General features: G+C 52.4%; 8 non-coding genes and 2 pseudogenes across 8 annotated transcripts; all 10 read right to left on the bottom strand.

The window, feature by feature from the left end:
* Nucleotides 1-776: 776 nt before the first annotated feature.
* Nucleotides 777-968, bottom strand: LOC132831734 (U2 spliceosomal RNA). The gene has a single exon (XR_009646687.1). It is a non-coding gene; the product is annotated as a U2 spliceosomal RNA (small nuclear RNA).
* Nucleotides 969-2785: 1817 nt separating this feature from the next.
* LOC132831733 (U2 spliceosomal RNA) lies at nucleotides 2786-2977 on the bottom strand. The gene has a single exon (XR_009646686.1). It is a non-coding gene; the product is annotated as a U2 spliceosomal RNA (small nuclear RNA).
* Nucleotides 2978-4794: 1817 nt separating this feature from the next.
* LOC132831732 (U2 spliceosomal RNA) lies at nucleotides 4795-4986 on the bottom strand. The gene has a single exon (XR_009646685.1). It is a non-coding gene; the product is annotated as a U2 spliceosomal RNA (small nuclear RNA).
* Nucleotides 4987-6805: 1819 nt separating this feature from the next.
* Nucleotides 6806-6997, bottom strand: LOC132831731 (U2 spliceosomal RNA). Its single transcript, XR_009646684.1, has one exon. It is a non-coding gene; the product is annotated as a U2 spliceosomal RNA (small nuclear RNA).
* A 1818-nt stretch (nucleotides 6998-8815) lies between these two features.
* Nucleotides 8816-9007, bottom strand: LOC132831729 (U2 spliceosomal RNA). Its single transcript, XR_009646682.1, has one exon. It is a non-coding gene; the product is annotated as a U2 spliceosomal RNA (small nuclear RNA).
* A 1819-nt stretch (nucleotides 9008-10826) lies between these two features.
* On the bottom strand, nucleotides 10827-11018 carry LOC132831728 (U2 spliceosomal RNA). Its single transcript, XR_009646681.1, has one exon. It is a non-coding gene; the product is annotated as a U2 spliceosomal RNA (small nuclear RNA).
* A 1820-nt stretch (nucleotides 11019-12838) lies between these two features.
* LOC132831727 (U2 spliceosomal RNA) lies at nucleotides 12839-13030 on the bottom strand. Its single transcript, XR_009646680.1, has one exon. It is a non-coding gene; the product is annotated as a U2 spliceosomal RNA (small nuclear RNA).
* Nucleotides 13031-14857: 1827 nt separating this feature from the next.
* LOC132831726 (U2 spliceosomal RNA) lies at nucleotides 14858-15049 on the bottom strand. Its single transcript, XR_009646679.1, has one exon. It is a non-coding gene; the product is annotated as a U2 spliceosomal RNA (small nuclear RNA).
* A 1819-nt stretch (nucleotides 15050-16868) lies between these two features.
* On the bottom strand, nucleotides 16869-17048 carry LOC132831952 (U2 spliceosomal RNA; annotated as a pseudogene).
* Nucleotides 17049-24172: 7124 nt separating this feature from the next.
* Nucleotides 24173-24352, bottom strand: LOC132831950 (U2 spliceosomal RNA; annotated as a pseudogene).
* Between the last annotated feature and the right edge of the window lie 1593 nt (nucleotides 24353-25945).

Raw genomic sequence — 25945 nt, 5'->3', positions numbered from 1 at the left:
GCACAGTGGATCAGTGGTTAGTACGGCTGCCTGGTGGCACCAGGGAGCTGAAGCCAGTTCCAGCCTTGGGCGATCGTCTGCGTGAATAATCTTTACGTACAGACGTAGCTACTAAAGCAGGTCGCTTCCGTACAGTAGTTTGCGAAGAAACAAACAGAGATGGGGGTTTCACTCTATTCAGGAAACAGACCAAAGACATTTCTTTCTTGTTCAAGAAAATATTAGGATAAATTTGTTGCCTCGGGGGTGGGGGGGGAGGCGGGGGGGTTGGGAAGGGGCTGTGGGGGCTGATCTGATAGCCATTTGACATTGGCTGAGTCATGGGATCCCACAACCTGATTTGACTGTGTTAAAAATCCCACAACACCAGGTTTCAGCCCAACGGGGTTCTTTGAAATTACAGCAGTCACCCCACCCCCCGCCACCGCCGTACCATCGGTGGGATACGTTCCAAGAACGACCGCAGAAGCCCAAAACGGCAGACAAGGGCAAATCCATTCATTTAAATTGGCAAGTTACCTTCCTGGCAGGCCCCTGGTTCCAGAATGTTCCCTGTAGCACGTTGGGGTTACCCCTGTCCTGGCTTTCTGCGTGCTGCACCTTCATCAGGTAACTGCAGAGCAGGTTCATAAGACAGAAAACCCGTAACAAAAGACGATAGTTTCCTGCAACTGAAAAGACAATAGATGCAACAATCACTGACTGCCATCAACACGGCAAACTAGCAAAGGCAAGAGATTCACATTGCATTCACCTGCTTTTGAACTTGGGTAAGCGTTGGGTGCACCATTCCTGGAAACACTGCAATACCAGGCTGATACATGGAGAGGACAGAGCAAGCCCTTAAGCCATCTCCCTGCTCCAAAAATCCATTTAATACAAACACTCCCACCTTCGGGAGATATCAGCGATTAAACTGATAAGAACAGAAACTACACATATTCCAAGCCAAAAGGCCGAGAAGCGATAGCACATCAATACTCCAACGGTGGAGGTCATATTTGCCGACTATCCTTTCCATCAGTTTGATGATATTCAAAGTTCCTTTTTCCCTTACCGTCTACCTTCCTTCCAAGATATTCAACCAGACCGGAAGATCACTCTGCAGCAGTCGCTGTGCTTTCCCCGTGCTTTTCTCTCCATCTGTTACGTAGCCGCGTAGGTCGCGCTGACGACCAATCAGATGGCACGGGCCGGAGCCACCGCACGTCAGGTCGACTGCAGAGAGGTTTCTCCCGGTGATCGGGGACAGCGGCGGCGGCAGGGTCATTCATTCCCCGGCAGGGTCATTCATTCCCCCGGCATCTACAAGATTCACCAGAATTCCTCAGGCAGCACCTTGCAAACCCATGGCCAACGCAGCCTCGAAGGATGACGGCAGCAGATCCACGGGAACACCACCATTCGCAAGTTCTCCCCCCCCTCCGAGACACTCGCTGTCCTGAATTGCAAATATGTCTTTGTTCCTCCGGTGTTACCGGGTCAAAATCGGGAATCCCCGCCCAAACAGCATCGCGGGGCTACCGACAGCACTTGGACTGCAGCGGTTCGAGAGAGCAGCTCACCACCAGGCTGATCTCGGCATGGGTGAGAAATGTTGGCCTTGACGGAAAGATCCTATTCATTGCCTCCCCTTGTGTTGGTGTAGCTTGCCCATAAATGCCAATCATCGTTTCCCTCACGTACAGGATTTGCTCCTCGGCATTCCGCATCAATCCGAAAAGTTGCGAAAAGCGAATTACGTCCGTGCACCCTTTCTTTATCGTCCACTCTCAATATCCTCTCTACTTGTATCCGACTCTCTGGAGAATGGGGAGGGAGCTGATCTCCCCGTGTAAACATGTCACGCTGCAAGCGCGCCTCATCACCACCAGCAGCTCGATTCGACATCTCCGTTCACATTGCTGCAGATCGCTGACAACATTATAATCCGACCCAGTTGACAAACTGACAACTGTTTCGCTACTTGCACCGCAAATGATGACAAATCGTTCCAAATCGTACGGGTGGTACAGTGGATCAGTGGTTAGTACGGCTGCCTGGTGGCACCAGGGAGCTGAAGCCAGTTCCAGCCTTGGGCGATCGTCTGCGTGAATAATCTTTACGTACAGACGTAGCTACTAAAGCAGGTCGCTTCCGTACAGTAGTTTGCGAAGAAACAAACAGAGATGGGGGTTTCACTCTATTCAGGAAACAGACCAAAGACATTTCTTTCTTGTTCAAGAAAATATTAGGATAAATTTGTTGCCTCGGGGGTGGGGGGGGAGGCGGGGGGGTTGGGAAGGGGCTGTGGGGGCTGATCTGATAGCCATTTGACATTGGCTGAGTCATGGGATCCCACAACCTGATTTGACTGTGTTAAAAATCCCACAACACCAGGTTTCAGCCCAACGGGGTTCTTTGAAATTACAGCAGTCACCCCACCCCCCGCCACCGCCGTACCATCGGTGGGATACGTTCCAAGAACGACCGCAGAAGCCCAAAACGGCAGACAAGGGCAAATCCATTCATTTAAATTGGCAAGTTACCTTCCTGGCAGGCCCCTGGTTCCAGAATGTTCCCTGTAGCACGTTGGGGTTACCCCTGTCCTGGCTTTCTGCGTGCTGCACCTTCATCAGGTAACTGCAGAGCAGCTTCATAAGACAGAAAACCCGTAACAAAAGACGATAGTTTCCTGCAACTGAAAAGACAATAGATGCAACAATCACTGACTGCCATCAACACGGCAAACTAGCAAAGGCAAGAGATTCACATTGCATTCACCTGCTTTTGAACTTGGGTAAGCGTTGGGTGCACCATTCCTGGAAACACTGCAATACCAGGCTGATACATGGAGAGGACAGAGCAAGCCCTTAAGCCATCTCCCTGCTCCAAAAATCCATTTAATACAAACACTCCCACCTTCGGGAGATATCAGCGATTAAACTGATAAGAACAGAAACTACACATATTCCAAGCCAAAAGGCCGAGAAGCGATAGCACATTAATACTCCAACGGTGGAGGTCATATTTGCCGACTATCCTTTCCATCAGTTTGATGATATTCAAAGTTCCTTTATTCCCTTACCGTCTACCTTCCTTCCAAGATATCCAACCAGACCGGAAGATCACTCTGCAGCAGTCGCTGTGCTTTCCCCGTGCTTTTCTCTCCATCTGTTACGTAGCCGCGTAGGTCGCGCTGACGACCAATCAGATGGCACGGGCCGGAGCCACCGCACGTCAGGTCGACTGCAGAGAGGTTTCTCCCGGTGATCGGGGACAGCGGCGGCGGCAGGGTCATTCATTCCCCCGGCAGGGTCATTCATTCCCCGGCATCTACAAGATTCACCAGAATTCCTCAGGCAGCACCTTGCAAACCCATGGCCAACGCAGCCTCGAAGGATGACGGCAGCAGATCCACGGGAACACCACCATTCGCAAGTTCTCCCCCCACTCCGAGACACTCGCTGTCCTGAATTGCAAATATGTCTTTGTTCCTCCGGTGTTACCGGGTCAAAATCGGGAATCCCCGCCCAAACAGCATCGCGGGGCTACCGACAGCACTTGGACTGCAGCGGTTCGAGAGAGCAGCTCACCACCAGGCTGATCTCGGCATGGGTGAGAAATGTTGGCCTTGACGGAAAGATCCTATTCATTGCCTCCCCTTGTGTTGGTGTAGCTTGCCCATAAATGCCAATCATCGTTTCCCTCACGTACAGGATTTGCTCCTCGGCATTCCGCATCAATCCGAAAAGTTGCGAAAAGCGAATTACGTCCGTGCACCCTTTCTTTATCGTCCACTCTCAATATCCTCTCTACTTGTATCCGACTCTCTGGAGAATGGGGAGGGAGCTGATCTCCCCGTGTAAACATGTCACGCTGCAAGCGCGCCTCATCACCACCAGCAGCTCGATTCGACATCTCCGTTCACATTGCTGCAGATCGCTGACAACATTATAATCCGACCCAGTTGACAAACTGACAACTGTTTCGCTACTTGCACCGCAAATGATGACAAATCGTTCCAAATCGTACGGGTGGCACAGTGGATCAGTGGTTAGTACGGCTGCCTGGTGGCACCAGGGAGCTGAAGCCAGTTCCAGCCTTGGGCGATCGTCTGCGTGAATAATCTTTACGTACAGACGTAGCTACTAAAGCAGGTCGCTTCCGTACAGTAGTTTGCGAAGAAACAAACAGAGATGGGGGTTTCACTCTATTCAGGAAACAGACCAAAGACATTTCTTTCTTGTTCAAGAAAATATTAGGATAAATTTGTTGCCTCGGGGGTGGGGGGGGAGGCGGGGGGTTGGGAAGGGGCTGTGGGGGCTGATCTGATAGCCATTTGACATTGGCTGAGTCATGGGATCCCACAACCTGATTTGACTGTGTTAAAAATCCCACAACACCAGGTTTCAGCCCAACGGGGTTCTTTGAAATTACAGCAGTCACCCCACCCCCCGCCACCGCCGTACCATCGGTGGGATACGTTCCAAGAACGACCGCAGAAGCCCAAAACGGCAGACAAGGGCAAATCCATTCATTTAAATTGGCAAGTTACCTTCCTGGCAGGCCCCTGGTTCCAGAATGTTCCCTGTAGCACGTTGGGGTTACCCCTGTCCTGGCTTTCTGCGTGCTGCACCTTCATCAGGTAACTGCAGAGCAGGTTCATAAGACAGAAAACCCGTAACAAAAGACGATAGTTTCCTGCAACTGAAAAGACAATAGATGCAACAATCACTGACTGCCATCAACACGGCAAACTAGCAAAGGCAAGAGATTCACATTGCATTCACCTGCTTTTGAACTTGGGTAAGCGTTGGGTGCACCATTCCTGGAAACACTGCAATACCAGGCTGATACATGGAGAGGACAGAGCAAGCCCTTAAGCCATCTCCCTGCTCCAAAAATCCATTTAATACAAACACTCCCACCTTCGGGAGATATCAGCGATTAAACTGATAAGAACAGAAACTACACATATTCCAAGCCAAAAGGCCGAGAAGCGATAGCACATTAATACTCCAACGGTGGAGGTCATATTTGCCGACTATCCTTTCCATCAGTTTGATGATATTCAAAGTTCCTTTATTCCCTTACCGTCTACCTTCCTTCCAAGATATCCAACCAGACCGGAAGATCACTCTGCAGCAGTCGCTGTGCTTTCCCCGTGCTTTTCTCTCCATCTGTTACGTAGCCGCGTAGGTCGCGCTGACGACCAATCAGATGGCACGGGCCGGAGCCACCGCACGTCAGGTCGACTGCAGAGAGGTTTCTCCCGGTGATCGGGGACAGCGGCGGCGGCAGGGTCATTCATTCCCCCGGCAGGGTCATTCATTCCCCCGGCATCTACAAGATTCACCAGAATTCCTCAGGCAGCACCTTGCAAACCCATGGCCAACGCAGCCTCGAAGGATGACGGCAGCAGATCCACGGGAACACCACCATTCGCAAGTTCTCCCCCCCCTCCGAGACACTCGCTGTCCTGAATTGCAAATATGTCTTTGTTCCTCCGGTGTTACCGGGTCAAAATCGGGAATCCCCGCCCAAACAGCATCGCGGGGCTACCGACAGCACTTGGACTGCAGCGGTTCGAGAGAGCAGCTCACCACCAGGCTGATCTCGGCATGGGTGAGAAATGTTGGCCTTGACGGAAAGATCCTATTCATTGCCTCCCCTTGTGTTGGTGTAGCTTGCCCATAAATGCCAATCATCGTTTCCCTCACGTACAGGATTTGCTCCTCGGCATTCCGCATCAATCCGAAAAGTTGCGAAAAGCGAATTACGTCCGTGCACCCTTTCTTTATCGTCCACTCTCAATATCCTCTCTACTTGTATCCGACTCTCTGGAGAATGGGGAGGGAGCTGATCTCCCCGTGTAAACATGTCACGCTGCAAGCGCGCCTCATCACCACCAGCAGCTCGATTCGACATCTCCGTTCACATTGCTGCAGATCGCTGACAACATTATAATCCGACCCAGTTGACAAACTGACAACTGTTTCGCTACTTGCACCGCAAATGATGACAAATCGTTCCAAATCGTACGGGTGGCACAGTGGATCAGTGGTTAGTACGGCTGCCTGGTGGCACCAGGGAGCTGAAGCCAGTTCCAGCCTTGGGCGATCGTCTGCGTGAATAATCTTTACGTACAGACGTAGCTACTAAAGCAGGTCGCTTCCGTACAGTAGTTTGCGAAGAAACAAACAGAGATGGGGGTTTCACTCTATTCAGGAAACAGACCAAAGACATTTCTTTCTTGTTCAAGAAAATATTAGGATAAATTTGTTGCCTCGGGGGTGGGGGGGGAGGCGGGGGGGTTGGGAAGGGGCTGTGGGGGCTGATCTGATAGCCATTTGACATTGGCTGAGTCATGGGATCCCACAACCTGATTTGACTGTGTTAAAAATCCCACAACACCAGGTTTCAGCCCAACGGGGTTCTTTGAAATTACAGCAGTCACCCCACCCCCCGCCACCGCCGTACCATCGGTGGGATACGTTCCAAGAACGACCGCAGAAGCCCAAAACGGCAGACAAGGGCAAATCCATTCATTTAAATTGGCAAGTTACCTTCCTGGCAGGCCCCTGGTTCCAGAATGTTCCCTGTAGCACGTTGGGGTTACCCCTGTCCTGGCTTTCTGCGTGCTGCACCTTCATCAGGTAACTGCAGAGCAGGTTCATAAGACAGAAAACCCGTAACAAAAGACGATAGTTTCCTGCAACTGAAAAGACAATAGATGCAACAATCACTGACTGCCATCAACACGGCAAACTAGCAAAGGCAAGAGATTCACATTGCATTCACCTGCTTTTGAACTTGGGTAAGCGTTGGGTGCACCATTCCTGGAAACACTGCAATACCAGGCTGATACATGGAGAGGACAGAGCAAGCCCTTAAGCCATCTCCCTGCTCCAAAAATCCATTTAATACAAACACTCCCACCTTCGGGAGATATCAGCGATTAAACTGATAAGAACAGAAACTACACATATTCCAAGCCAAAAGGCCGAGAAGCGATAGCACATCAATACTCCAACGGTGGAGGTCATATTTGCCGACTATCCTTTCCATCAGTTTGATGATATTCAAAGTTCCTTTATTCCCTTACCGTCTACCTTCCTTCCAAGATATCCAACCAGACCGGAAGATCACTCTGCAGCAGTCGCTGTGCTTTCCCCGTGCTTTTCTCTCCATCTGTTACGTAGCCGCGTAGGTCGCGCTGACGACCAATCAGATGGCACGGGCCGGAGCCACCGCACGTCAGGTCGACTGCAGAGAGGTTTCTCCCGGTGATCGGGGACAGCGGCGGCGGCAGGGTCATTCATTCCCCCGGCAGGGTCATTCATTCCCCCGGCATCTACAAGATTCACCAGAATTCCTCAGGCAGCACCTTGCAAACCCATGGCCAACGCAGCCTCGAAGGATGACGGCAGCAGATCCACGGGAACACCACCATTCGCAAGTTCTCCCCCCCTCCGAGACACTCGCTGTCCTGAATTGCAAATATGTCTTTGTTCCTCCGGTGTTACCGGGTCAAAATCGGGAATCCCCGCCCAAACAGCATCGCGGGGCTACCGACAGCACTTGGACTGCAGCGGTTCGAGAGAGCAGCTCACCACCAGGCTGATCTCGGCATGGGTGAGAAATGTTGGCCTTGACGGAAAGATCCTATTCATTGCCTCCCCTTGTGTTGGTGTAGCTTGCCCATAAATGCCAATCATCGTTTCCCTCACGTACAGGATTTGCTCCTCGGCATTCCGCATCAATCCGAAAAGTTGCGAAAAGCGAATTACGTCCGTGCACCCTTTCTTTATCGTCCACTCTCAATATCCTCTCTACTTGTATCCGACTCTCTGGAGAATGGGGAGGGAGCTGATCTCCCCGTGTAAACATGTCACGCTGCAAGCGCGCCTCATCACCACCAGCAGCTCGATTCGACATCTCCGTTCACATTGCTGCAGATCGCTGACAACATTATAATCCGACCCAGTTGACAAACTGACAACTGTTTCGCTACTTGCACCGCAAATGATGACAAATCGTTCCAAATCGTACGGGTGGCACAGTGGATCAGTGGTTAGTACGGCTGCCTGGTGGCACCAGGGAGCTGAAGCCAGTTCCAGCCTTGGGCGATCGTCTGCGTGAATAATCTTTACGTACAGACGTAGCTACTAAAGCAGGTCGCTTCCGTACAGTAGTTTGCGAAGAAACAAACAGAGATGGGGGTTTCACTCTATTCAGGAAACAGACCAAAGACATTTCTTTCTTGTTCAAGAAAATATTAGGATAAATTTGTTGCCTCGGGGGTGGGGGGGGAGGCGGGGGGGTTGGGAAGGGGCTGTGGGGGCTGATCTGATAGCCATTTGACATTGGCTGAGTCATGGGATCCCACAACCTGATTTGACTGTGTTAAAAATCCCACAACACCAGGTTTCAGCCCAACGGGGTTCTTTGAAATTACAGCAGTCACCCCACCCCCCGCCACCGCCGTACCATCGGTGGGATACGTTCCAAGAACGACCGCAGAAGCCCAAAACGGCAGACAAGGGCAAATCCATTCATTTAAATTGGCAAGTTACCTTCCTGGCAGGCCCCTGGTTCCAGAATGTTCCCTGTAGCACGTTGGGGTTACCCCTGTCCTGGCTTTCTGCGTGCTGCACCTTCATCAGGTAACTGCAGAGCAGGTTCATAAGACAGAAAACCCGTAACAAAAGACGATAGTTTCCTGCAACTGAAAAGACAATAGATGCAACAATCACTGACTGCCATCAACACGGCAAACTAGCAAAGGCAAGAGATTCACATTGCATTCACCTGCTTTTGAACTTGGGTAAGCGTTGGGTGCACCATTCCTGGAAACACTGCAATACCAGGCTGATACATGGAGAGGACAGAGCAAGCCCTTAAGCCATCTCCCTGCTCCAAAAATCCATTTAATACAAACACTCCCACCTTCGGGAGATATCAGCGATTAAACTGATAAGAACAGAAACTACACATATTCCAAGCCAAAAGGCCGAGAAGCGATAGCACATTAATACTCCAACGGTGGAGGTCATATTTGCCGACTATCCTTTCCATCAGTTTGATGATATTCAAAGTTCCTTTATTCCCTTACCGTCTACCTTCCTTCCAAGATATCCAACCAGACCGGAAGATCACTCTGCAGCAGTCGCTGTGCTTTCCCCGTGCTTTTCTCTCCATCTGTTACGTAGCCGCGTAGGTCGCGCTGACGACCAATCAGATGGCACGGGCCGGAGCCACCGCACGTCAGGTCGACTGCAGAGAGGTTTCTCCCGGTGATCGGGGACAGCGGCGGCGGCAGGGTCATTCATTCCCCCGGCAGGGTCATTCATTCCCCCGGCATCTACAAGATTCACCAGAATTCCTCAGGCAGCACCTTGCAAACCCATGGCCAACGCAGCCTCGAAGGATGACGGCAGCAGATCCACGGGAACACCACCATTCGCAAGTTCTCCCCCCCCTCCGAGACACTCGCTGTCCTGAATTGCAAATATGTCTTTGTTCCTCCGGTGTTACCGGGTCAAAATCGGGAATCCCCGCCCAAACAGCATCGCGGGGCTACCGACAGCACTTGGACTGCAGCGGTTCGAGAGAGCAGCTCACCACCAGGCTGATCTCGGCATGGGTGAGAAATGTTGGCCTTGACGGAAAGATCCTATTCATTGCCTCCCCTTGTGTTGGTGTAGCTTGCCCATAAATGCCAATCATCGTTTCCCTCACGTACAGGATTTGCTCCTCGGCATTCCGCATCAATCCGAAAAGTTGCGAAAAGCGAATTACGTCCGTGCACCCTTTCTTTATCGTCCACTCTCAATATCCTCTCTACTTGTATCCGACTCTCTGGAGAATGGGGAGGGAGCTGATCTCCCCGTGTAAACATGTCACGCTGCAAGCGCGCCTCATCACCACCAGCAGCTCGATTCGACATCTCCGTTCACATTGCTGCAGATCGCTGACAACATTATAATCCGACCCAGTTGACAAACTGACAACTGTTTCGCTACTTGCACCGCAAATGATGACAAATCGTTCCAAATCGTACGGGTGGCACAGTGGATCAGTGGTTAGTACGGCTGCCTGGTGGCACCAGGGAGCTGAAGCCAGTTCCAGCCTTGGGCGATCGTCTGCGTGAATAATCTTTACGTACAGACGTAGCTACTAAAGCAGGTCGCTTCCGTACAGTAGTTTGCGAAGAAACAAACAGAGATGGGGGTTTCACTCTATTCAGGAAACAGACCAAAGACATTTCTTTCTTGTTCAAGAAAATATTAGGATAAATTTGTTGCCTCGGGGGTGGGGGGGGAGGCGGGGGGGTTGGGAAGGGGCTGTGGGGGCTGATCTGATAGCCATTTGACATTGGCTGAGTCATGGGATCCCACAACCTGATTTGACTGTGTTAAAAATCCCACAACACCAGGTTTCAGCCCAACGGGGTTCTTTGAAATTACAGCAGTCACCCCACCCCCCGCCACCGCCGTACCATCGGTGGGATACGTTCCAAGAACGACCGCAGAAGCCCAAAACGGCAGACAAGGGCAAATCCATTCATTTAAATTGGCAAGTTACCTTCCTGGCAGGCCCCTGGTTCCAGAATGTTCCCTGTAGCACGTTGGGGTTACCCCTGTCCTGGCTTTCTGCGTGCTGCACCTTCATCAGGTAACTGCAGAGCAGGTTCATAAGACAGAAAACCCGTAACAAAAGACGATAGTTTCCTGCAACTGAAAAGACAATAGATGCAACAATCACTGACTGCCATCAACACGGCAAACTAGCAAAGGCAAGAGATTCACATTGCATTCACCTGCTTTTGAACTTGGGTAAGCGTTGGGTGCACCATTCCTGGAAACACTGCAATACCAGGCTGATACATGGAGAGGACAGAGCAAGCCCTTAAGCCATCTCCCTGCTCCAAAAATCCATTTAATACAAACACTCCCACCTTCGGGAGATATCAGCGATTAAACTGATAAGAACAGAAACTACACATATTCCAAGCCAAAAGGCCGAGAAGCGATAGCACATCAATACTCCAACGGTGGAGGTCATATTTGCCGACTATCCTTTCCATCAGTTTGATGATATTCAAAGTTCCTTTATTCCCTTACCGTCTACCTTCCTTCCAAGATATCCAACCAGACCGGAAGATCACTCTGCAGCAGTCGCTGTGCTTTCCCCGTGCTTTTCTCTCCATCTGTTACGTAGCCGCGTAGGTCGCGCTGACGACCAATCAGATGGCACGGGCCGGAGCCACCGCACGTCAGGTCGACTGCAGAGAGGTTTCTCCCGGTGATCGGGGACAGCGGCGGCGGCAGGGTCATTCATTCCCCCGGCAGGGTCATTCATTCCCCCGGCATCTACAAGATTCACCAGAATTCCTCAGGCAGCACCTTGCAAACCCATGGCCAACGCAGCCTCGAAGGATGACGGCAGCAGATCCACGGGAACACCACCATTCGCAAGTTCTCCCCCCCCCTCCGAGACACTCGCTGTCCTGAATTGCAAATATGTCTTTGTTCCTCCGGTGTTACCGGGTCAAAATCGGGAATCCCCGCCCAAACAGCATCGCGGGGCTACCGACAGCACTTGGACTGCAGCGGTTCGAGAGAGCAGCTCACCACCAGGCTGATCTCGGCATGGGTGAGAAATGTTGGCCTTGACGGAAAGATCCTATTCATTGCCTCCCCTTGTGTTGGTGTAGCTTGCCCATAAATGCCAATCATCGTTTCCCTCACGTACAGGATTTGCTCCTCGGCATTCCGCATCAATCCGAAAAGTTGCGAAAAGCGAATTACGTCCGTGCACCCTTTCTTTATCGTCCACTCTCAATATCCTCTCTACTTGTATCCGACTCTCTGGAGAATGGGGAGGGAGCTGATCTCCCCGTGTAAACATGTCACGCTGCAAGCGCGCCTCATCACCACCAGCAGCTCGATTCGACATCTCCGTTCACATTGCTGCAGATCGCTGACAACATTATAATCCGACCCAGTTGACAAACTGACAACTGTTTCGCTACTTGCACCGCAAATGATGACAAATCGTTCCAAATCGTACGGGTGGCACAGTGGATCAGTGGTTAGTACGGCTGCCTGGTGGCACCAGGGAGCTGAAGCCAGTTCCAGCCTTGGGCGATCGTCTGCGTGAATAATCTTTACGTACAGACGTAGCTACTAAAGCAGGTCGCTTCCGTACAGTAGTTTGCGAAGAAACAAACAGAGTTGGGGGTTTCACTCTATTCAGGAAACAGACCAAAGACATTTCTTTCTTGTTCAAGAAAATATTAGGATAAATTTGTTGCCTCGGGGGTGGGGGGGGAGGCGGGGGGGTTGGGAAGGGGCTGTGGGGGCTGATCTGATAGCCATTTGACATTGGCTGAGTCATGGGATCCCACAACCTGATTTGACTGTGTTAAAAATCCCACAACACCAGGTTTCAGCCCAACGGGGTTCTTTGAAATTACAGCAGTCACCCCACCCCCCGCCACCGCCGTACCATCGGTGGGATACGTTCCAAGAACGACCGCAGAAGCCCAAAACGGCAGACAAGGGCAAATCCATTCATTTAAATTGGCAAGTTACCTTCCTGGCAGGCCCCTGGTTCCAGAATGTTCCCTGTAGCACGTTGGGGTTACCCCTGTCCTGGCTTTCTGCGTGCTGCACCTTCATCAGGTAACTGCAGAGCAGGTTCATAAGACAGAAAACCCGTAACAAAAGACGATAGTTTCCTGCAACTGAAAAGACAATAGATGCAACAATCACTGACTGCCATCAACACGGCAAACTAGCAAAGGCAAGAGATTCACATTGCATTCACCTGCTTTTGAACTTGGGTAAGCGTTGGGTGCACCATTCCTGGAAACACTGCAATACCAGGCTGATACATGGAGAGGACAGAGCAAGCCCTTAAGCCATCTCCCTGCTCCAAAAATCCATTTAATACAAACACTCCCACCTTCGGGAGATATCAGCGATTAAACTGATAAGAACAGAAACTACACATATTCCAAGCCAAAAGGCCGAGAAGCGATAGCACATCAATACTCCAACGGTGGAGGTCATATTTGCCGACTATCCTTTCCATCAGTTTGATGATATTCAAAGTTCCTTTATTCCCTTACCGTCTACCTTCCTTCCAAGATATCCAACCAGACCGGAAGATCACTCTGCAGCAGTCGCTGTGCTTTCCCCGTGCTTTTCTCTCCATCTGTTACGTAGCCGCGTAGGTCGCGCTGACGACCAATCAGATGGCACGGGCCGGAGCCACCGCACGTCAGGTCGACTGCAGAGAGGTTTCTCCAGGTGATCGGGGACAGCGGCGGCGGCAGGGTCATTCATTCCCCCGGCAGGGTCATTCATTCCCCCGGCATCTACAAGATTCACCAGAATTCCTCAGGCAGCACCTTGCAAACCCATGGCCAACGCAGCCTCGAAGGATGACGGCAGCAGATCCACGGGAACACCACCATTCGCAAGTTCTCCCCCCTCCCCCCCCCCCCGAGACACTCGCTGTCCTGAATTGCAAATATGTCTTTGTTCCTCCGGTGTTACCGGGTCAAAATCGGGAATCCCCGCCCAAACAGCATCGCGGGGCTACCGACAGCACTTGGACTGCAGCGGTTCGAGAGAGCAGCTCACCACCAGGCTGATCTCGGCATGGGCGAGAAATGTTGGCCTTGACGGAAAGATCCTATTCATTGCCTCCCCTTGTGTTGGTGTAGCTTGCCCATAAATGCCAATCATCGTTTCCCTCACGTACAGGATTTGCTCCTCGGCATTCCGCATCAATCCGAAAAGTTGCGAAAAGCGAATTACGTCCGTGCACCCTTTCTTTATCGTCCACTCTCAATATCCTCTCTACTTGTATCCGACTCTCTGGAGAATGGGGAGGGAGCTGATCTCCCCGTGTAAACATGTCACGCTGCAAGCGCGCCTCATCACCACCAGCAGCTCGATTCGACATCTCCGTTCACATTGCTGCAGATCGCTGACAACATTATAATCCGACCCAGTTGACAAACTGACAACTGTTTCGCTACTTGCACCGCAAATGATGACAAATCGTTCCAAATCGTACGGGTGGCACAGTGGATCAGTGGTTAGTACGGCTGCCTGGTGGCACCAGGGAGCTGAAGCCAGTTCCAGCCTTGGGCGATCGTCTGCGTGAATAATCTTTACGTACAGACGTAGCTACTAAAGCAGGTCGCTTCCGTACAGTAGTTTGCGAAGAAACAAACAGAGATGGGGGTTTCACTCTATTCAGGAAACAGACCAAAGACATTTCTTTCTTGTTCAAGAAAATATTAGGATAAATTTGTTGCCTCGGGGGTGGGGGGGGAGGCGGGGGGGTTGGGAAGGGGCTGTGGGGGCTGATCTGATAGCCATTTGACATTGGCTGAGTCATGGGATCCCACAACCTGATTTGACTGTGTTAAAAATCCCACAACACCAGGTTTCAGCCCAACGGGGTTCTTTGAAATTACAGCAGTCACCCCACCCCCCGCCACCGCCGTACCATCGGTGGGATACGTTCCAAGAACGACCGCAGAAGCCCAAAACGGCAGACAAGGGCAAATCCATTCATTTAAATTGGCAAGTTACCTTCCTGGCAGGCCCCTGGTTCCAGAATGTTCCCTGTAGCACGTTGGGGTTACCCCTGTCCTGGCTTTCTGCGTGCTGCACCTTCATCAGGTAACTGCAGAGCAGGTTCATAAGACAGAAAACCCGTAACAAAAGACGATAGTTTCCTGCAACTGAAAAGACAATAGATGCAACAATCACTGACTGCCATCAACATGGCAAACTAGCAAAGGCAAGAGATTCACATTGCATTCACCTGCTTTTGAACTTGGGTAAGCGTTGGGTGCACCATTCCTGGAAACACTGCAATACCAGGCTGATACATGGAGAGGACAGAGCAAGCCCTTAAGCCATCTCCCTGCTCCAAAAATCCATTTAATACAAACACTCCCACCTTCGGGAGATATCAGCGATTAAACTGATAAGAACAGAAACTACACATATTCCAAGCCAAAAGGCCGAGAAGCGATAGCACATTAATACTCCAACGGTGGAGGTCATATTTGCCGACTATCCTTTCCATCAGTTTGATGATATTCAAAGTTCCTTTATTCCCTTACCGTCTACCTTCCTTCCAAGATATCCAACCAGACCGGAAGATCACTCTGCAGCAGTCGCTGTGCTTTCCCCGTGCTTTTCTCTCCATCTGTTACGTAGCCGCGTAGGTCGCGCTGACGACCAATCAGATGGCACGGGCCGGAGCCACCGCACGTCAGGTCGACTGCAGAGAGGTTTCTCCCGGTGATCGGGGACAGCGGCGGCGGCAGGGTCATTCATTCCCCCGGCAGGGTCATTCATTCCCCCGGCATCTACAAGATTCACCAGAATTCCTCAGGCAGCACCTTGCAAACCCATGGCCAACGCAGCCTCGAAGGATGACGGCAGCAGATCCACGGGAACACCACCATTCGCAAGTTCTCCCCCCCCTCCGAGACACTCGCTGTCCTGAATTGCAAATATGTCTTTGTTCCTCCGGTGTTACCGGGTCAAAATCGGGAATCCCCGCCCAAACAGCATCGCGGGGCTACCGACAGCACTTGGACTGCAGCGGTTCGAGAGAGCAGCTCACCACCAGGCTGATCTCGGCATGGGTGAGAAATGTTGGCCTTGACGGAAAGATCCTATTCATTGCCTCCCCTTGTGTTGGTGTAGCTTGCCCATAAATGCCAATCATCGTTTCCCTCACGTACAGGATTTGCTCCTCGGCATTCCGCATCAATCCGAAAAGTTGCGAAAAGCGAATTACGTCCGTGCACCCTTTCTTTATCGTCCACTCTCAATATCCTCTCTACTTGTATCCGACTCTCTGGAGAATGGGGAGGGAGCTGATCTCCCCGTGTAAACATGTCACGCTGCAAGCGCGCCTCATCACCACCAGCAGCTCGATTCGACATCTCCGTTCACATTGCTGCAGATCGCTGACAACATTATAATCCGACCCAGTTGACAAACTGACAACTGTTTCGCTACTTGCACCGCAAATGATGACAAATCGTTCCAAATCGTACGGGTGGCACAGTGGATCAGTGGTTAGTACGGCTGCCTGGTGGCACCAGGGAGCTGAAGCCAGTTCCAGCCTTGGGCGATCGTCTGCGTGAATAATCTTTACGTGCAGACGTAGCTACTAAAGCAGGTCGCTTCCGTACAGTAGTTTGCGAAGAAACAAACAGAGATGGGGGTTTCACTCTATTCAGGAAACAGACCAAAGACATTTCTTTCTTGTTCAAGAAAATATTAGGATAAATTTGTTGCCTCGGGGGTGGGGGGGGAGGCGGGGGGGTTGGGAAGGGGCTGTGGGGGCTGATCTGATAGCCATTTGACATTGGCTGAGTCATGGGATCCCACAACCTGATTTGACTGTGTTAAAAATCCCACAACACCAGGTTTCAGCCCAACGGGGTTCTTTGAAATTACAGCAGTCACCCCACCCCCCGCCACCGCCGTACCATCGGTGGGATACGTTCCAAGAACGACCGCAGAAGCCCAAAACGGCAGACAAGGGCAAATCCATTCATTTAAATTGGCAAGTTACCTTCCTGGCAGGCCCCTGGTTCCAGAATGTTCCCTGTAGCACGTTGGGGTTACCCCTGTCCTGGCTTTCTGCGTGCTGCACCTTCATCAGGTAACTGCAGAGCAGGTTCATAAGACAGAAAACCCGTAACAAAAGACGATAGTTTCCTGCAACTGAAAAGACAATAGATGCAACAATCACTGACTGCCATCAACACGGCAAACTAGCAAAGGCAAGAGATTCACATTGCATTCACCTGCTTTTGAACTTGGGTAAGCGTTGGGTGCACCATTCCTGGAAACACTGCAATACCAGGCTGATACATGGAGAGGACAGAGCAAGCCCTTAAGCCATCTCCCTGCTCCAAAAATCCATTTAATACAAACACTCCCACCTTCGGGAGATATCAGCGATTAAACTGATAAGAACAGAATTTTTTTTTTTTTATTTCAAAATATACTTTATTCGTAAATATTCATAAATAATTTGATACACTGTACATTGGGTAATGCCATACATATGTTCACATTAACATACACAGTTTAGAATTTTCCTTTTTATATGCAAGTCTGTGCATTTCTCACTCCTATGCCCTTATATTGGGCTGAGGCGTCAGCAGAGCCCAAATGACTGCATGGGCCCCCTGATCTTCTTTAGACAGGCAGATGTTAAACGGTGGTCTTTCCCCACCGCGCCTTGGCGGCAGCTGCCCCAAGCTTCAGCGCGTCCCTCAACACGTAGTCTTGGACCTTGGAATGTGCCAGTCTGCAACACTCAGTCGGGGTCAACTCCTTCAGCTGGAAGATCAACAGGTTTCGGACCACCCAGAGAGCGTCCTTCACCGAGTTGATGATCCTCCAGGCGCAGTTGATATTCGTCTCGGTGTGCGTCCCGGGGAACAGGCCGTAGAGCACGGAGTCCCGTGTCACGGCGCTGCTCGGGACGAACCTCGACAAATACCACTGCATTCCTCTCCAGACTTCCTCTGCATAGGCACATTCCAGAAGGAGGTGTGTGACAGTCTCGTCCCCCCCGCAGCCACTTCGAGGGCAGCGTGCGGTGCGGCAGAGAGTCCGGGCGTGCATAAACGATCTCACGGGTAGAGCCCTTCTCACCACCAGCCAAGCCATGTCTTGGTGCTTGTTAGAAAGTTCTGGCGATGAGGCATTCTGCCAAATTGCTTTGACAGTCTGCTCAGGGAACCACTCAACAGGATCCGCCCTCTCCTTTTCCCGAAGGGTCTCAAGGACACTACGTGCTGACCACTTCCTGATGGACTTGTGGTCAAAGGTGTTTTTCTTCAGAAATTTCTCCACGAAGGACAGGTGGTACGGAACGGTCCAACTACTCGGAGCGTTCCGCGGCAGCGAGGCCAGGCCCATCCTTCGCAACACCGGGGACAGGTAGAACCTCAGTACGTAGTGACACTTGGTGTTTGCGTACCGGGGATCCACGCACAGCTTGATGCAGCCACACACAAAGGTGGCCATCAGGGCGAGGGTGGCATTGGGAGTGTTTTTTCCCCCATTGCACCGGTCTTTGTACATGGTGTCTCTTCGGACCCGGTCCATCTTTGATCTCCACATGAAGTGGAAGATGGCCCGGGTGACTGCGGCAGCACAGGTTCTGGGGATAGGCCAGGCCTGTGCCACATACAACAATACTGAGAGTACCTCGCACCTGATGACCAGGTTTTTCCCCGCGATGGAGAGCGACCGTTGCTCCCATCTGCCTAGTTTCTGTCTCATCTTCCTGATCCGCTCCTCCCAGGTCTTGGCGCACGCCCCAGCACCCCCGAACCAAATACCCAGCACCTTCAGGTGGCCAGTCCTGACGGTGAAGGGGATATAGGATTGGTCGGTCCAGTTCCCGAAGAGCATGGCCTCGCTCTTCCCTCGGTTTACCTTGGCCCCCGAGGCCCGCTCGAACTGGTCGCAGATGCACAGGAGTCTGTGCACGGACAGCGGATCCGAGCAGAAAACGGCGACGTCATCCATGTACAGGGAGGCCTTAACCTGTAGGCCCCCGCTGCCAGGAATAGTCACCCCTCTCAGGCTCGCATCCTTCCTGATGGATTCGGCAAATGGCTCTATGCAACATACAAACAAGGCAGGAGAGAGTGGGCAGCCCTGCCTGACTCCAGATCTTACAGGGAAGCTATCTGATTCCCACCCATTGATTGAGACTGCACTGACAATGTTGGTGTAGAGCAGTCTGATCCAATTGCAGATTCCCTCCCCAAAGCCCATTTTGGAGAGGACATCCCTCATATATGTATGCGATATCCTGTCAAAGGCTTTCTCCTGGTCCAGGCTGATGAGGCAGGTGTCCACCCCCCTGTCCTGCACGTAGGCGATCGTATCCCTGAGGAGTGCGAGGCTCTCAGAGATCTTCCTGCCCGGTACAGCACAGGTTTGGTCGGGGTGGATCACCGTTCCCAGAGCAGACCTGACCCGGTTTGCGATGACCTTTGACAAGATTTTGTAGTCTGTGTTTAGCAGTGAGATCGGTCTCCAATTTCTAATTTCATCCCTCTCCCCCTTCCGCTTATAGATGAGGGTGATGATGCCTTTCCTCATGGATTCACTCATGGTACCTGCCCGAAGCATACTGACATACACCTCCAGCAGGTCCCGGCCAATCAAGTCCCAAAGAGCGGAATAGATCTCGACCGGTAAGCCGTCGCTTCCGGGAGTTTTATTCTTTTCGAAGGACTCGAGGGCCCTGGTCAGCTCATCCAGAGATAGCGGCTGGTCCAGCCTCTCTCGCGTTCCGTCCTCTAGGACCTCCGTGATAGAGGACAGGAACGACTGTGAGGCCGTGCTGTCGGTTGGCTTCGCGTCATACAGGCTGGCATAGAAGGATTTACTGATCCTCATGACGTCAGCCTGAGATGACGTTACCGAGCCATCTTCTTCCTTCAGGCTGCTGAGCACGGAGCTCTCTTTGTGCACCTTCTGGAAGAAGAAACGTGAGCACGTCTCGTCCTGCTCTACCGAGCGGACCCTGGACCGGAAGATTATCTTGGAGGCCTCCGAGGCAAAGAGCGAGGCTTGCTGGCCCTTCACCTCCTTGAGGTCCTCCGTGACATCGACCCCCAACGTCTGCAGCAGGAGCAGGTTCTGCATACTTTCCTGGAGCTGGGACAGTTTTCCCCGCCTCTCTCTCGCCTCCTGAACACCTTTGAGGATGAAGAATCTCTTGATGTTCCCTTTTACTGTTTCCCACCAGTCTGCTGGAGACTCAAAGAGACACTTCGCGGTTCTCCAACCTGCGTAATCCCTCTTGAGCTCCTTGATGTTTCCCGGGGTCAACAGCTTAGTGTTCAGTTTCCACGTTCCCTTGCCCGTCCGCTGCTCGTCCTGTAGGTGACAGTCGGCCAGTAGGAGGCAGTGGTCAGAGAAGAACACCGGCTTGACGTCGGTGGTTCTGACCGAGAACGTTCGGGACACAAACAGGTAATCTATCCTTGAGCGGATAGACCCGTCTGCCCGTGACCATGTGTATCTACGCTGCGCTCCATCTGCAGGGGTGCTGAAGACGTCGTGCAGCTTGGCATCTTTGACCGTTTCCATCAGGGCTCTGGACGTAGCGTCCAGTTTACTGTCCCCCCCGCCGGATCGTCCATCTGCATCAATGATGCAGTTGAAGTCTCCGGCCAGAATGACCGGCCTGGACGTAGCCAGCAGCAGTGGAAGCTGTTGCAGGACGGCCAACCGTTCACTCTTATCCGCTGGGGCGTACACGTTGATTAGTCTTACGGGAGCGTTTCTGTATTTAACATCCACGACGAGGAGGCGCCCGCCCACCACCTCCTTAACCTCGGAGATAGTGAAGTTACCTCCCCGCAAAAGGATCCCTAGGCCTGAGGAGCGGTTATCGTTGCCCCCCGACCACACTGACGGCCCATGGGCCCACAAGCTCGACCACCTCCTGTAACTGCTGAGGTGGGGTATCCCGCACTCCTGCAGAAACAGGACGTCGGCTTTGACGCTGGCCAGGGAGGCCAGTGTTGAAACGCATCGCGTAGCCGATTTGATGCTACGCACGTTGATGCTAGCAATTTTCAACCCCATTTTAACAGTTTACAGGTTTACCGGTGTCCGTTTGCTGCTGGTCCTGCCCTTCTGGGGTAGCTGCGTGCATCCCTGTGGTGGCGGCAAACTGTTGGACCTTCGCAGGGCTGAGGTAACTGTCCAGCTCCGCGCTGGAGCCATTACCCCACTCTGTTGTCTTCGTGTCGGGCCCGTGGTCCGCACTGACCAGTTCTCCGTCTGACAGCAGGGCTGTCATAGGACCGCTGCTCCCAGATACCTGGAGCTGTGGGCCGGTGAGTACCTCCTGGTTCTCACCGGGTAGGGGGAGGCCATTACCCGTCCCCTCAGAGGGATCGTCCTTTCCTTCCTGGGCGGTGCTGCCCTCCTTTCTCCTCACAACGCTCTGCCTCTTCCTCTGATGACGACCCTTCTTGCGCCCATCCTCACCATCGGAAGAGCTGCATGCGTCTTCGCCTTGTAGGTGTCGCTTTCCCCTTCGCTGGGTGGCTTTGGGGCCCCCAAGAGGTTTCCTCTTCCTGTTTTTTACTGTGATCCAGTCCTCTGCATCCTTTGATTCCTCCTCTTCCATTTCCTCTGACTGCATTGACGGAGCTTGGATCGGCTGCTGCACCTCCCCGCTGTCTGCCGTCTGCTCCGCTACTGCCTGCTCTTCCTTCTGGGTGCCTCCAGGCACCGTTTCCACGCTATTTTCATTTGCCTTCCTCGCCTTTGTTGGTCCGCGGCTCGTATTCGTGTTGCTACCTCCGGCCATCTGTGCGTAGGTAGCGGCTCCTCGTCTTGGGCAGGCCTTGTACATGTGGCCCGCCTCTCCGCACAGGTTACAGTTCTTGGCCTCCTTACAATCCTTGGTCAGGTGGCCTTCCTGCTTGCAATTTCGGCATACGGTCACCTTGCAGTCGGCCGCCATGTGGCCTGACCTCCCGCAGGTTCGGCACACCTTCGGCTGCCCTGCGTACGTCAGGTAGCCTCTGCTCCCTCCAATTGCGAAGCTGGAGGGTGGGTGGAGGATGTTCCCGCTGCCATCGACCCTCAGGGTTACCTTGACCTGTCTTTTACTTGTCCAGATCCCGAAAGGATCAACGACATCAGTGCTTTCTCCTTCAACCTGGACATACCTCTTCAAGAAGGTGAGAACATCTGCCGCTGGGACGTAGGGGTTGTACATTTGGATTGTAACAACCCGACTTCTCTGCGCAGGAAGCACACACAACGGGACCGCCGACAAGATGGAGAACAGAGGTTCCCCTTCCTTCTCCTTGAAGACCTTCAGGAGCTGCTCACAATGCTTCACGCTCCTGAAGGTCACGTCGAAGTAGCCTGCCCCAGGGAAATCCTGCAGGCAGTACACATCCGCTGCTGCAAACCCACAGCACTCCAGCAAGACCTTCTTCACAAACACCGTCCGATCGACCGGTGTGTGCTCCTCCACCTTCTTCACAGTCACCCTGACTGTGTTGCGAATGCCCTGGCCAGGGCTGCGAATGGCTGCTGAGGCCATGGCTCCAAGATTGGCTGGTCCCTGAATTGGCGTTAGGCCGAAGCCAGCATGAAGATCCACCAATAGCAGGTCAGCACAACCAAACGATCCTCCAACGTCCAATCACGATCCAGCGATGGTCTCTCCACTAGCTCTGATGACTCGCAACTCGACACCTGTCCTGATAAGAACAGACACTTGATCTTAGCCAAAAGGCCGAGAAGCGATAGCACATCAATACTCCAACGGTGGAGGTCATATTTGCCGACTATCCTTTCCATCAGTTTGATGATATTCAAAGTTCCTTTATTCCCTTACCGTCTACCTTCCTTCCAAGATATCCAACCAGACCGGAAGATCACTCTGCAGCAGTCGCTGTGCTTTCCCCGTGCTTTTCTCTCCATCTGTTACGTAGCCGCGTAGGTCGCGCTGACGACCAATCAGATGGCACGGGCCGGAGCCACCGCACGTCAGGTCGACTGCAGAGAGGTTTCTCCCGGTGATCGGGGACAGCGGCGGCGGCAGGGTCATTCATTCCCCCGGCAGGGTCATTCATTCCCCCGGCATCTACAAGATTCACCAGAATTCCTCAGGCAGCACCTTGCAAACCCATGGCCAACGCAGCCTCGAAGGATGACGGCAGCAGATCCACGGGAACACCACCATTCGCAAGTTCTCCCCCCCCTCCGAGACACTCGCTGTCCTGAATTGCAAATATGTCTTTGTTCCTCCGGTGTTACCGGGTCAAAATCGGGAATCCCCGCCCAAACAGCATCGCGGGGCTACCGACAGCACTTGGACTGCAGCGGTTCGAGAGAGCAGCTCACCACCAGGCTGATCTCGGCATGGGTGAGAAATGTTGGCCTTGACGGAAAGATCCTATTCATTGCCTCCCCTTGTGTTGGTGTAGCTTGCCCATAAATGCCAATCATCGTTTCCCTCACGTACAGGATTTGCTCCTCGGCATTCCGCATCAATCCGAAAAGTTGCGAAAAGCGAATTACGTCCGTGCACCCTTTCTTTATCGTCCACTCTCAATATCCTCTCTACTTGTATCCGACTCTCTGGAGAATGGGGAGGGAGCTGATCTCCCCGTGTAAACATGTCACGCTGCAAGCGCGCCTCATCACCACCAGCAGCTCGATTCGACATCTCCGTTCACATTGCTGCAGATCGCTGACAACATTATAATCCGACCCAGTTGACAAACTGACAACTGTTTCGCTACTTGCACCGCAAATGATGACAAATCGTTCCAAATCGTACGGGTGGCACAGTGGATCAGTGGTTAGTACGGCTGCCTGGTGGCACCAGGGAGCTGAAGCCAGTTCCAGCCTTGGGCGATCGTCTGCGTGAATAATCTTTACGTACAGACGTAGCTACTAAAGCAGGTCGCTTCCGTACAGTAGTTTGCGAAGAAACAAACAGAGTTGGGGGTTTCACTCTATTCAGGAAACAGACCAAAGACATTTCTTTCTTGTTCAAGAAAATATTAGGATAAATTTGTTGCCTCGGGGGTGGGGGGGGAGGCGGGGGGGTTGGGAAGGGGCTGTGGGGGCTGATCTGATAGCCATTTGACATTGGCTGAGTCATGGGATCCCACAACCTGATTTGACTGTGTTAAAAATCCCACAACACCAGGTTTCAGCCCAACGGGGTTCTTTGAAATTACAGCAGTCACCCCACCCCCCGCCACCGCCGTACCATCGGTGGGATACGTTCCAAGAACGACCGCAGAAGCCCAAAACGGCAGACAAGGGCAAATCCATTCATTTAAATTGGCAAGTTACCTTCCTGGCAGGCCCCTGGTTCCAGAATGTTCCCTGTAGCACGTTGGGGTTACCCCTGTCCTGGCTTTCTGCGTGCTGCACCTTCATCAGGTAACTGCAGAGCAGGTTCATAAGACAGAAAACCCGTAACAAAAGACGATAGTTTCCTGCAACTGAAAAGACAATAGATGCAACAATCACTGACTGCCATCAACACGGCAAACTAGCAAAGGCAAGAGATTCACATTGCATTCACCTGCTTTTGAACTTGGGTAAGCGTTGGGTGCACCATTCCTGGAAACACTGCAATACCAGGCTGATACATGGAGAGGACAGAGCAAGCCCTTAAGCCATCTCCCTGCTCCAAAAATCCATTTAATACAAACACTCCCACCTTCGGGAGATATCAGCGATTAAACTGATAAGAACAGAATTTTTTTTTTTTTATTTCAAAATATACTTTATTCGTAAATATTCATAAATAATTTGATACACTGTACATTGGGTAATGCCATACATATGTTCACATTAACATACACAGTTTAGAATTTTCCTTTTTATATGCAAGTCTGTGCATTTCTCACTCCTATGCCCTTATATTGGGCTGAGGCGTCAGCAGAGCCCAAATGACTGCATGGGCCCCCTGATCTTCTTTAGACAGGCAGATGTTAAACGGTGGTCTTTCCCCACCGCGCCTTGGCGGCAGCTGCCCCAAGCTTCAGCGCGTCCCTCAACACGTAGTCTTGGACCTTGGAATGTGCCAGTCTGCAACACTCAGTCGGGGTCAACTCCTTCAGCTGGAAGATCAACAGGTTTCGGACCACCCAGAGAGCGTCCTTCACCGAGTTGATGATCCTCCAGGCGCAGTTGATATTCGTCTCGGTGTGCGTCCCGGGGAACAGGCCGTAGAGCACGGAGTCCCGTGTCACGGCGCTGCTCGGGACGAACCTCGACAAATACCACTGCATTCCTCTCCAGACTTCCTCTGCATAGGCACATTCCAGAAGGAGGTGTGTGACAGTCTCGTCCCCCCCGCAGCCACTTCGAGGGCAGCGTGCGGTGCGGCAGAGAGTCCGGGCGTGCATAAACGATCTCACGGGTAGAGCCCTTCTCACCACCAGCCAAGCCATGTCTTGGTGCTTGTTAGAAAGTTCTGGCGATGAGGCATTCTGCCAAATTGCTTTGACAGTCTGCTCAGGGAACCACTCAACAGGATCCGCCCTCTCCTTTTCCCGAAGGGTCTCAAGGACACTACGTGCTGACCACTTCCTGATGGACTTGTGGTCAAAGGTGTTTTTCTTCAGAAATTTCTCCACGAAGGACAGGTGGTACGGAACGGTCCAACTACTCGGAGCGTTCCGCGGCAGCGAGGCCAGGCCCATCCTTCGCAACACCGGGGACAGGTAGAACCTCAGTACGTAGTGACACTTGGTGTTTGCGTACCGGGGATCCACGCACAGCTTGATGCAGCCACACACAAAGGTGGCCATCAGGGCGAGGGTGGCATTGGGAGTGTTTTTTCCCCCATTGCACCGGTCTTTGTACATGGTGTCTCTTCGGACCCGGTCCATCTTTGATCTCCACATGAAGTGGAAGATGGCCCGGGTGACTGCGGCAGCACAGGTTCTGGGGATAGGCCAGGCCTGTGCCACATACAACAATACTGAGAGTACCTCGCACCTGATGACCAGGTTTTTCCCCGCGATGGAGAGCGACCGTTGCTCCCATCTGCCTAGTTTCTGTCTCATCTTCCTGATCCGCTCCTCCCAGGTCTTGGCGCACGCCCCAGCACCCCCGAACCAAATACCCAGCACCTTCAGGTGGCCAGTCCTGACGGTGAAGGGGATATAGGATTGGTCGGTCCAGTTCCCGAAGAGCATGGCCTCGCTCTTCCCTCGGTTTACCTTGGCCCCCGAGGCCCGCTCGAACTGGTCGCAGATGCACAGGAGTCTGTGCACGGACAGCGGATCCGAGCAGAAAACGGCGACGTCATCCATGTACAGGGAGGCCTTAACCTGTAGGCCCCCGCTGCCAGGAATAGTCACCCCTCT

This window comes from Hemiscyllium ocellatum, chromosome 33 (genome assembly GCF_020745735.1).
Source record: "Hemiscyllium ocellatum isolate sHemOce1 chromosome 33, sHemOce1.pat.X.cur, whole genome shotgun sequence".
NCBI lineage: Eukaryota > Metazoa > Chordata > Chondrichthyes > Orectolobiformes > Hemiscylliidae > Hemiscyllium > Hemiscyllium ocellatum.
The sequence above is the reverse complement of the archived record's forward strand: the minus strand, read 5'-3'. Positions and strand labels throughout refer to the sequence as shown.